Below are 13,019 nucleotides of genomic sequence, written 5' to 3'. Positions count from 1 at the left end.
TGAGATCTTCTTCCTTTATCTTTTGCAAACAGCAAAGCAGAAAGACAATGCAGAAGTAGCCCACAGGTGGCAGCAGCTTTCACATGAACATAGCAGGGTAAGGAAGGTTCTGGATGGTTTGGATCAGGAGAAGTAGTAGCATGATCACTTTCAATCTTTCCCGTGCAGTTTGAATACACTAACAATTGTCTAGATGTTTAGTCATTTTCATGCATAAAATGGTGGTTTTTGCACTGTGTTCTGTATCTCAGAATCTAATTTGAAGCACGTAATTAATTTGTCTTTAATTTATGTACATTTACATAAACATAAAGTAATACATTGATTCCAAAGTCTTTAAATGATTGAAAATTCAAGGACATCTTTAAGCTTTAAATATGAACTCTATACTTAGGAATCTAGAGAATTAAATTGCAGGCTTTAAGTACTTGTAAAAGTATAAAGTTCCCTTTCAACATAATTTGAAAAAAACATGCTCCAGAATACCACAAAGTGTATATTCTTATTACACAGCAGTATGCTAAATGTGTCAGTCATTTTCAGATTCAGCTCACTTAGATTTTGCAGAAGGTGATGATTAAAGACACCATTGTGTTTACTGTAGTAATCATTTTGAGTAAATTGAAAATGTTTGATCTCACATGCACTGATAGAGGACAGAGTGACTGTGAATACAATCTTTACAATTTAGTTTAGCATACATAAAGAGTTCTGCTTTTACTTGGCAATCAAAAATACTTTCTAACCTCATGAAGATGGGAATTTAAGCAGTTTTATTTGCTCACATCCTCCTTTTATTTTCTTCGTATTTCGAGATACAGATCTTGCTCTGTCATCTACCCTGAAAGTTTATCCGCTTGTAACCTAGGTTGGCTTTGAATTCACAGCAATCTTCATGCCTCCGCCTCCAAGTGCTGAGATATAGGCCTGTACCCTGGGGCTGGCAATGTTCACATTCTTAGAGAAGAAATACCCAGTTAGAAAAATGGGACAACAGTTTGTTAAAAAGTAAAATATACAATGGAAAAGTTATTATACGTGATTCCTATACAAAATTTTACCTGGGAAATTAAATGAATTATATTTGAATGACGGAAAGATAGAAAGTAATGTTTAGGAAAGATTGCATTTATGGAAAAAATGACAAAAGAAAGTTGTTATGGTTGATACACTGTGTCATCTTCAGAAGCTTAGAAGTTTAACTAAGAGACTCAGCAGGGAGCCAGGACCCTTACTTTGTAAATATCCTCATCCTGTGCAAGAGCAGGGCACAGAGATTTCCTGAATTCTATACCAGCCCTGCCTGAACATAGTATAAGGAAGGAAAGAAGATTTGTTTAACCCTTTTACTCTTGCAGCTTTTGCAGTCTACTGCCTTGAAGTGTTGCCCCTGTGCCATGTGCCACCCTGCCTCAGACCCAGTTGATTATCGACTGAAACCTCCACAAACAGTGAGCTAAATAAACCTTTCCTTCCTTTATGTTGGTTCCCAGGTATTTTGTCCCAACAATGAATGAAAAGTAACCACAACAAAAGTGAATAAATTTTGAAAAGAAACTTCAAAATGTCCTATAATCCTTTCAAAATTTAGATTCTTCTGTCTCAAAACAACATGCTATATGTTACTTAAACTCACAACTTCACAGGAACTTAAATCTTACATTAAGCATGAAACAAGAGTGACGTTGGTACTTCGGGTGGTCCTGTCAGGTTCAAAAGAGAGGACATCAAATTAGCTGCAGTTGAAAGATCACTTTGCAGCTCACAAAGGAGTAGGATGCAATATTGAATGCCGCCCCCTCTCAACTATCTCTATGGTTCCACATGCAACGTGCGTTAAGTTCTCTTAAGTGCCACTTAAAATGCCTCCATCCTGAAATGTGTTCACCCCAGACTGCCTCCTCACACCCATCAGCCCTGGCATCACAGTTCCAGTTGTTACAGTAGGAAAAATAAACATCCACTCCCCCAAACACAGTTCCACATGGCCCTCCTCTTTAGCATCCATGCCCAGGTCCAGATAGCTCCTCAGGTCACCCAGCCTAGCCAATCAGGATAGACTGTGAATCTTCAAACCTCCCAAAGTGGGAAATGGGAATGCTTCACATGCTTTAGACTATAAAAGGATGCTGTTGGTGCCTCTCTGCACTCTCTGCCTCGCCCTAGGATTATAGCGTGCCTTTCTGCAGGAGTAGACTTGTCTTGTTGAAATTTCATGGTGTCTAAGTGTTCAGCATCAACAAATCGAGTCTGAAGTTTATTGCCAACAGTAGATACTCAGCACTGAAAACATGAGAAGAAATTTTAACATGAGTTCCTAGTGAGATACGTAAAAGAAAAAACAAAGAACAAAAAAACCATTTGGCATGTTTTTACCAAGATTAGCCTGCAAGTAAATAGCACTGATGGAAAGAAAGTTCTACACAGAGATCCGAATGAGGTTAGAAGCCATAGACTGGTTCTCTGCTCCTAAGCAAAGTTGGAAGGAAAATATGAACAGTGATCTGAGACCCGTTTCATAGGGAAACAATAAGACTATGTCTAATGTCCTGATCGCTCACTTCTTCATTTGACAAGCTTCCTTGGGACCAGGTCTGTTGGAAAATTGTGCCAGGGACATAATACGGATGTGGTGTTCCTTTTCATCAAAGCACAGGGTATACAGCTTTCTTTTGAGTCTGTCTTTCAAAGCACTCGTATCTGTTCAATGTGAAAAGGCCATTTTCTGTGTCCCAGATTTCCAATGCATAATTCTTACCATTTAGAACATTTGATTGTTGAAAATTTCAAAGATATTTCAGTTTTTTTCTAAGAAAATTCCAGTCAGCTTAGCACTCTTCGAAAACTTTAGATTTAGGTCAATGCTTATAAAAAAAAATTCTATATTACATTTAATATACTGAGGATGATGTCAAGAATAAAATTCTCAAGTATTTCCAGTAAAAAAATAACTAGGCTATTAGCAAAATTTCTACATTTAACCTAAAGTAATGAGTATGAATATTGCATAATTTGATCTTTAGTTTTTCTAAACTTATTCAGGATTCAAATGTCTTTGTTACATGCCAGAAACAGATTTTCTGCGCTAGAAAATAATCATCTGAGACCAAGTTTTATGCCTTCAGCATGTTGGAGAAGGTATTTAGTTCTTAAGTTAGCTCCTTTAGCATTTAGAAAAGCAAGCAGGACAGGTAGAAATTAGAAAGAAAATTAAGTAATTGTCAATATTTGGAGAATCTATGCAAGTAATACAATACTCACTCATTACACACTAGAAATTTACTGGACTACAGTTATTGAGTTTAAAAATGATCAATCCTTAAGACAGTGTAAGAGATAATAGCCTAAGAAATGCACTGAAATCACAGTTGTATGACATTAAAAAAGAAACACTCTAACTGTGATCTATTGTTTATGGAATTTAAGTATATGTAGCAAAAGCATAACCTTTATTACACAACTTTGATTACACAGTCTTTGTTACAAGTCCACACACAAATTTAGAAAATAAACTTGTATGAGTTTTCTACTGGAAACAGACATTTCATTCTTCTTTATGTGGTCCATGGCTATTTCAGGGACACAGTAACTGAGGTAAATACTTGTAACATAAAATGCACAGCCCACAAAAACTGAACTATTCACTCTCTTGCCCTTGACAGTTTACATATTTTAAATAATTTGATAAAAATAACATTTAGATTATTACCATGGAAAATATGGAGCAATAATGTCCAAGCATATCTCAAAAAAAAGAATAGTAAATCAAAGTTTTACTGAACATTGGAAATAGTAAAGATTGTTAAACAATATAAGGTATTATGAATGAAAAGCTGTAGAAATACAGAAAAAGTAATGTGGACTCTAGAAACACATCATACTTACAAAAATGCATATCGTTTGCTAGAATTACAGATCAGTAGAAAATAGTGGCTTTTTCATGATGGAAAAAGCCATCATATCTCTCCAATATGGTACTGGAACTTTGTATTGGTATTTCTGGAAAGCATTTTTTTGGCCGATTATCTATCTACTTTCATGTTTTTTATCTCTCCTAAAACTAATCTTAGTGTACATTTTTATAAGTAAAATCTAACATAAAAATGTATTGATGAAATGTATTCCATATTGAGTCTATAAGTATTAAAATATTAAGATATTCAAAAAACATGCATGAAAATAGGCTACAGAAGGGTTTTTCAAGGAAGAAAACAGTGATAATTTAAAAAGATGTGACTAATATATTAAAATTAAAATTTTTGCTTCATTAAAATATATCACATAGATTATAAAATTGTAGATCACACATAGAAAAAAAGTATGTGTGTAACTATGAAAGAAAAAGTTCTGGAGAAGACTATTTACCTATTGAAAGAAGAAAGTTGATTCAATTAAGGGAGACTACGTCTAATGTCCTGATCACTCACTTCTTCATTTGACATGCTTCCTTAGGACCAGGTCTGTTGGAAAATTGTGCCAACAATTTTAGGCAAAATTAATCTTTAAAGGTATTTCAGAGAGCATTTAATGAAAATTCAATAAATGTGAAAATTGTAACTATAATAAAATACTATATTCCACTTTCTCTTTCTACAACTGCATGTTTCAGTAAACATGTTATTTTTGCTTGTAAAGGTGTAAAATGATTAGTTTTCATTAGTCTACTGTTTTCTTCATGGAACTATTATTAAATCAATGTCAAATACTTTTTAGACACCGTAATAAAATAAACTCACAAGAAAGTAGATTTTGTACAAGTCTCATGTATGCCACAGTAAACCTGAAAGTCCCATTAGGACTTCATGGGGAAGTAAGAACTTTACCAAAGTAACCTATATTGAATACTAGAGATGATTTGTTCTAGAAAAAGGATAAAGAAAGAAGGAAAAGTGAGACTTTGAAATGGAAAGTATGTGCACATGTACCTACATACACTAGTCTTCTTTTAAACGTTTATTCAGCTGCACCAAGCAGAAGTATGAACTGTCTTTGAACAGTAGCTGTGCCCCGACTTACCACAATCTGTGGTGTAAGGAGAAGCGAGCCATGCTCAGATGCACTGATTTTGCTCAGAGTAGTAGCTCGCGAGTCCAGCTGAGCTGCTATAGAGCTGCATGCTGTTTTTTTTTTTTTTTTTTTTTTTTTTTTTCCCCCAGCTGAATAGAACGTGACACTGGAAAACAAATTAAGGGTACAAGAACTCCAAAACAAACAAACAAAAAAGGTAGAGAATAAAGATAATTTTAATTTTGATAAAGAAAGGCATAAATAGAGACTGAGAAGAAGAAACACGTAACAGGTATAGGCAGCGTCTCTACATCACCATGAAAGTGAGAAAGACAAGTATAAAGAAAAACTTGCCTGTTATCTTAGCTTCTTAAGCTGCATCTATTTTTAAACTCATAAGAACCTCCATTTTCTTGGAATTTTAAAACAAAAAATGATTGACTAGACATTTTTTTTCCTGCTTGTCACCGAATTGAACTTTGAATCTTTTCCAAAAGCAACATAAACTATGTGAAACTCTCCAATATGGTACTGGAACTCTGTATTGGTATTTCTGGAAAGCATTTTTTTGGCCGATTATCTATCTACTTTCATGGCAGTTTCATGTTTTTTATCCCTCCTAAAACTAATCTTAGTGTACTTTTTCTCACTCCATATTTCAAATAAAGATGCCATTTAACAAGAGGCATTTTAAATGATGAAACAGAGGAATGAAATTAAAATATTATTCCTATGATATTATGTGTGTGTGTGTGTGTATATATATATATATATATATATATATATATATATATATATATCAACAGAGATTTTCTATTAGACATGGCAACGTGGAGTTTGTTTTTTTAAATGAACTTTTAATTCCCTTTTTACCAGGTTTGAAGACAATGAATGTGTTTTTTTGTTTTTCACTCTATTCTTGGCTTCCAGAAATTAGCCAGCTAAATAAAGTAAAACATAGTAAACTGAAATGTTCTCAGGCTGAAACTTTGACAGGATGGCTAGACAATCAAGGATATGTAATACATATGACCCAAAATGTCCACCCAAAAAATTATCTACCTAGCAAAGCATTGGTAGCAACTAAGCTCAACACTCAGAACTTCCTAACCTTGACCATGACTACTCCTCTTCCCTCAGTTAATAGTATAAAATGTCATATTGGCTGCTGCCGAACTGGGACAGCCAGATCCAAGGCTTTCCCCATGAGTCAGCACCATCTGTGGACGGCAAGGAGAGAGGAAAAAGTCATACCAGGAAGCAAGCCCATGCTGGGAGCTAGCTCCATGCACGGACTGCCACCAGAGTGGGGACAGTCAGACCTCAGCCCCTTCCAGTGCACAGGCTGGCAAATAAGAAGTGCCAAACCAATCTCGTCCTACTCTTCCCTTAAGCGACTGGCTTTTCTGGAGAAACATAGGCTATGATGATAGGTATGGAGGTAAATGCAATTGGATACCTGTGGTGCTGTGGTGTTTCACTGACCTTGCAGGTCTAGGGCTAGTGGTTTGATCATCTGTTCAGAGGATAACAGTATGCAATGTGGCATCTAGGGAATCTCCTTCTGAGGGTTGTAGCTGTTGTTGATTCCCTATGGTCTTATTTTGAAGTCCTATATTATTTTCATTGTTTTGTTGGGTTGAATTTTATTTCCTTTTGTTTTATTTAAGTCTGATGGCATGAGCAGTTATTTTAATAATAGCAAGATATTAGGATAACCATTTTGGATTTACTATTGGCTTGTATTGAAGTCCTTTATTGCATTCATTGTTTTTTTGTTTGTTTGTTTCTACTCTATTCTGTTCTGTTTGATTTTTACTATACCCAAAGGAATCTGCAGCTATTTTGAAGACAACAAGAGGCATTATGGTAACTATTATTGATTTCATAATGTTCAGAGGTCCTGCATTATTTACACTGGTTTGTTTTGATTGGCTTCATTATGGTTTATTTTCCTTGGTTTTATCATCTTTTTTAAAAAAATGGCATGGCTTTGCGTGTTAGATTCATTCCCTCAAGATTCAAAGCTACACTTGATAGCCTAAAAGTTTGAATTGTATATCTGTATCCTATTTTTCAGGAGTTACCTAAGAGAAAAAATTCAGTTTTGCATTGGCTGTAATAGGATTGTTGGTCTCTGACTGAATCCCACACATTGAGAAATATTGTTATTATTTGAATGGTTTTTGGATGTGAAGATGGAAGTTAAAATAATTGTTTAGGTACATCATTAATAAGGTGAGCTTTAACATATTTCCCTGAGCTTCATGAAGTTGGCTGCATTTTCTTTATACACCTAAAACCCCTTTCCCAGTGTTCAAACAACAGACTTCCTGAATTCCCCCTTTTCAGACACCAGCTCCCTCTCTGTGGTCAATAACCTCATTAGTCTTCCTCAAATTGCTTCTGAAAGTCTTCCTGATTCAGTATTCTTTGTGCCATTAAATCAGTCAGTGTTCCTACAGCTGGACAATATACCTAACACCCACAATTTCAAGCGTGAGAGGTTTATTTGAGGGTCACAGTTTTGGAGGTTGGCTGGTTCTTAGGTCAAACACATTATAGCAGAGGAGCATGCAAGAGAAAACTCGCCCAACTGGTGGTACCCAGGAGCAGAGAACAGGAGAAGAGCCTCAGAGGAAGAGGCTAAGATCCAGACACGGCCCCAAAGTCGCATTCCTGGACTCACGGAGACACACCCAGAAATGCGCTTTCCCAGTGTCCTAGGCTTTTCTTGAACCAGTCAAGGGGAAACTTTGCAAGATGAAAAGAGTCATGTTTCAACTCATCTGACCTAATAGTTCAGTCATTCTAAAGTGAAAATATATATTTTTAAAACTCACATTGAGTTTTTATCTGCCTAGAATAATAAAAAAGCAATTATTTTTAGAGCTACACATATCAGAATAAAAGCATCTTTGAAAGGACTGAAATTTGGCTACCATATTACACTTAGAAAGCATGTTCTGAGAACACATAGGACTTTAATTATTCATGGATGGAAAAATATAAGGGAAATCCCTTTGTTCATAAGTTTAGTGTTTCTGGTACTATATAATTCCTTCTTTAACTTATCAATTTATGTAGATAAATAACAAGGGCCAAACCAATGACAGGGACACAATAGTTAAATAAGTAAATATAAATTTAGAACAGCAATTAAATTTTAGCTATTTTATCAGCATTATTTGACTGAAACATCACCCTTTTTTGTCTACTCTAGCCCCTCTTAAATTATAAATAACCTTTAGGTAATTAAAATCATCCATTCAGGTCATGTGAAATTGGGATGATACTAAGATCATCTCATGGAACTAAAATTTGCTTGGTTAATTGGTTTTCTAGCATGTACACTCTTAGAATAAAACATAAAGTAAAAAATAAGAAAAAAACCATGTAAAATTGAAAGAATGTCTCTAACTTGAATCTCAGCAAGCTATTTTGTGAAATTTGATAAATTAACTGCAGCATAGCATGAGAAAAAGATCAAGAGCTACCAGACAGTATTGAGAGGAGAAAACACGGTACTTACCTATCAACCTTGTCCAGTGGAATCTATCAGACATGCCCTTCCTCAGTAATGTTTCTTCCTTGCCAGAGGAGTCGTTTTAATAGAGACAAAGTTGGATGGACTGAAACCACTGAAGCCAAGCATCTATAATAAATCTTTACTCCCTTAAAATAGTTATTCTCACGTAATTTGTTCTAGTGCTGGAAACGTGATTAGCACAAAAGTGAAAGGCAAAAACAATTGTACATAAAAAGTCATGTGTAGTTCACAGAGATGTGTTTTTGGGGGAAATTATTCATTTCATTGTTGGAGGGTAGGGTCAAAAAGATTTCCAACTGTTGGGGTAGGATGGTAGAGATAATCAAGAGGAGAAAACTGATCTATATTTTAATGAATTGTTATTGGATTAAAAGAAAAGAATGCATGTTTAGCCCAATATGGATGAGGATAAGTATATGTAGAAATACTTATAGATATGAAAGGTAGTATAATTCATCAGCTGCTCAGCCAGGAATATAGCAGCTAAAGAAAAAGGACGCGAGAATACAGCTCCAGCCCAAGGCTGAAGTCCTGGGAGCTCCTGGAAGTTTCCCATTGTGTCTGCACCGAAAGGCTGAGGAAAGTGGACACCTGAAAACAAATGCTCAGAGGTGATCACAACATGGTACCTACCCTCCCAGGGCAGAATGTTCTTCAGAACCTGGCTCATTGCCTTCTTTTTCTTTTCATTCCATCCAACCCATAAGGCAACTTCTTGTTCCTGTCTGTATCTTGGCTGGTTCTTCCTGCTGCTGTTTGCTGGCCTGCATGTCACTCATGCATAGACACAACAATAACTCTGCTTTACTGATTTGATAGGTGGTTCTAATTCATTCAAGGTATTGATCAACAGCCACAGATCTAGTGTGGACCTGACCAGTACACAAAACGCAACGTCAAGCAGCTAAGTGGTGCCTAAAAAGGACGTAATACCCCAATAGACCGTGTTATCCTGGATGGAAACTTGATGCAGAGAATCAGGGAGAAATATAAGAAATCTGAATAATATATGTCTTAGTTATTTTTTACTCATTACTGAGACAAAACACCTGATGCCCAAAGTTGGGAAAGGAAAGGTTTATTTCTTACAGTTTTTGGAGGTTTCAGTCCATACTCTGTTGACTCCAAGGCAGGGTGGCATACCAGGGAGAAGTTTATGGCGGCTGTAAACTGCAAGGCAGAAACGGCAAGAGAGAGAGACACACCTTCTTCCTACCATTACATTACATCCTGGCTCCATCCCTAGGTGGGTGTGTAGCACTGACATCATCAATCTAAGCGCCAGACGATGAACCAATCACAAATGCATAATACAAACCCATGAGGCCTGGGAGCTACCCAACAAACCATGACAATGTACTATTATAAATTAGATCCATAATTTTCCCCGAAAGTTCCATGTGTTTGAAAGTGGGCTTTCAATAGGTGATTGGGTAATTGTACTGCTTCAGTCATTTCTTAATCCATTTTGGGGTGATTCATGGCTACCTGTGCCCTTAGCTTGGGATGTGAGTTTCTGGGCATGGGCCTTAGGTGGGCATGCATCTCCTGCTCAGTACTTTCCTTTGTCTGTTTCCTGCCTGTTGTAGGTTGTACAGATTTTTCCTACCAGCCTTTTTTACTATATCATTCTTAATTTCAAGTTAGCCAAGCATGAACTGAAATCTTTGAAATAGCACCGATTATCTCTCAACTATACTGTTTTTGTGGTTGTTTTGCTTTTTTCTTTTTAATTTGATCAATTGCTTTAAGTGATATCTTTCTTCTGCATTTTGTTTTTGCCTATATATGTGACTATATTTATTTTGCAAGGGGGAAGGCTGAGTCAAAGTGTGTATGTGTATAAACAGCTTGAAAGATAATCACCAAATCAATCACGAAAATGCCTTGTTTTTTGTTTATTTCCAACAACTATGTATCAGTATATATAGTGTGCCTTACAATCAATTATATAATCAGCTACCAATTTGGTGTACAAAAATTGTTTTAATATATTTTTAAAGTATATTAAAGGTTATATATCAATGTATTATTTTAAAACTCCTTTGTACTTGAATTCAGAGGTGATGAATGTGAACTCATTCATAAGTGGTGATAGACAAATTGATAGTTAAATAGGCCAAAATTGGAACCGTATGTCAAAATTTTCAATACTTAAAATACTTTTAAAATATAGTCTTCAAATACTTGCATATGCAGGTAATTGAAAGTAATGAAATTGAAACCTAAGAAAGATGTTTAAGCTCACTCATATTTAGGAATCATACACACACATACACACCATTTTATCAAGGCTGTCAAACACTAAATATTGCTGTGATATTTTGAGAAAAGAGATGCGTGCAACATTGCTGAGAGCAGTATAATTCACCCTCTAAAGAAAGGAAAATTTGACAGCATCTCTTAATATTGTAATTACATTTACTTTTTTGATCCAGGAATCCCATTGTGGGAAATATATCTCAGAGATTTACCGATAGTCAAAGAAAATGCCTGATTGGCAGCACTCTATTGCTTTCTTATTTATAATAGTAAAATATTGAATGCACGTGAAAGGTTCATCCATTGAAAAGTTATTGAGCTACAGCATACTGTTGTAGTAGAATATGTGTGTGTGTGTGTGTGTGTGTGTGTGTGTGTGTGTGTTTTAATGACAGTGTTGTTTCTGTTAAAAAAGAGAGAAGCTACACATTGTGTTTTTATGTCCCCAAAATGTGAGATGCACAGGAGTTTTATGCTATACTCTGTTTGAGGTGAAGGGATGGATAACGATGTATTTTCATTTTGTTACATGTGAATGAACCCATACTCAACAGATACTTTAAACTGATACAAAATCATTCCTCCTGGGTACAGAGTTCTGATACAGACATTAGCGTAGAGATGGGTTGTTATGAAGTTTGTCGTCTTTCATCATTTTGATTTTGGTCTCTGTGCATAAACTGTCTACTGAAATTAATAAAAATTTGAGCTTTCCCTGAGTAATTAGTAATTTAACAAGACAATTAATGGGAGTATTAAAAAAACATATATACTGTTGGTAGAACTGTTAACTAGTACAGCTAGTCATGAAAATAGTATACAAGTTTGGGGGAAAAAAAGAAAAAAACTAAAAGTGAAACAACCATATTATCCAGCTGTGTTACCTCTGAGTATTTATCCAAGGATATGAAGTCGGCACACAGAGACAAATCTACATGGCCAGGTTTATTGTGAGTCTACTCTCAACAGCCAAGACGAGGAATGACTGTGAATCCGGATCACCAATTGAAAGTGTGAAGAAAATATGGTATGTATTACAATGGACGTTATTCACCAATGAATAGAAAGAAAGTTAGATCCTTTACAACAGTATGGATGGAGCTGAAGGATATTATGTTAGGTGAAATGAGCCAGGCACAAAAAGACAAGTGTTACATTTTCTTTCTCATTTGTGGAAATTTAAAAATATAAAAAATGTCTACCTAAAAGTAAGTGATTAATATATGTCTTAGTTATTTTTTACTCATTGCTGAGACAAAACACCTGATGCTCAAAGTTGGGAAAGGAAAGGTTTATTTCTTACAGTTTTTGGAAGTCCCTAAACTGTAAGGGACATTTACAGTCCCTGGGGATTGGAGACTAGAAAATGAAAGGGGAGTGCAGGAAGTGTATGTGTGTGTTCAGTGCATTTATATGTCTGTATGAAAATTTCACCGTGAGTCCTATTAATTAGTACAATTAATATGTGTTAATAAAAAGTCTCAAATAAGCATTTTAATAAAAAAAAATCTAATAGGATGGCAGTTACCGGGTTCATCAGTAAAAATCTTGCCAGAAATAAAATACTATTTCTAATAGCCTTTAGAAGTAGTATAAAGAAAGTGAAGAGAATTTTCATTTTTCTGTAGATCAATACTAAATGCAATGAGTAAAATAACAGCTATATTCTAGTAGAGCACACAGACATTTTTATCCAACTCTGTTTGAACCTGACCATTGGTTTCAAATGATTCATGTAAATTTTAGAAAAACTTTCATAAATCCTACATATGTTTCTATAGAAGAAATATGTTTTTTATTTAAAAAGAAATAAATGAGTTTAAGATAAAAGAGGACATAGCAACACAGGTCAGAACAGAACAATATAAGCAACATAGTGTTTCACCACAAGATAACCTGACATAACAGTAGTTACCATAGTGTCTCTTTTCTTGAAATATTTGAGTATGTCTTTGTATACTATAACATAACAAGACAGTGTAAAACAATTCAAGAGGATAAAGTATTACAGAGTATTTAGAACCAATTAACAGAACATGAATAATGATTATCTCCTCGTCTATAAAAATTTTGTCTATACTATCACATATAATAAAATCCAATAAGATACAATATAATAAAGAAGAACAAAAGTTTGATGGGACTTCAAAACAAGATGATATTAAATCAGCACTAGCTATTATGATGTCTTGTTTTCTTC

This window comes from Cavia porcellus, unplaced genomic scaffold (assembly GCF_034190915.1).
Source record: "Cavia porcellus strain 051 isolate PalLab524CR breed Dunkin Hartley unplaced genomic scaffold, mCavPor4.1 scaffold_7, whole genome shotgun sequence".
In the NCBI taxonomy this organism is placed as follows: Eukaryota; Metazoa; Chordata; class Mammalia; order Rodentia; family Caviidae; genus Cavia; species Cavia porcellus.
The sequence above is the reverse complement of the archived record's forward strand: the minus strand, read 5'-3'. Positions refer to the sequence as shown.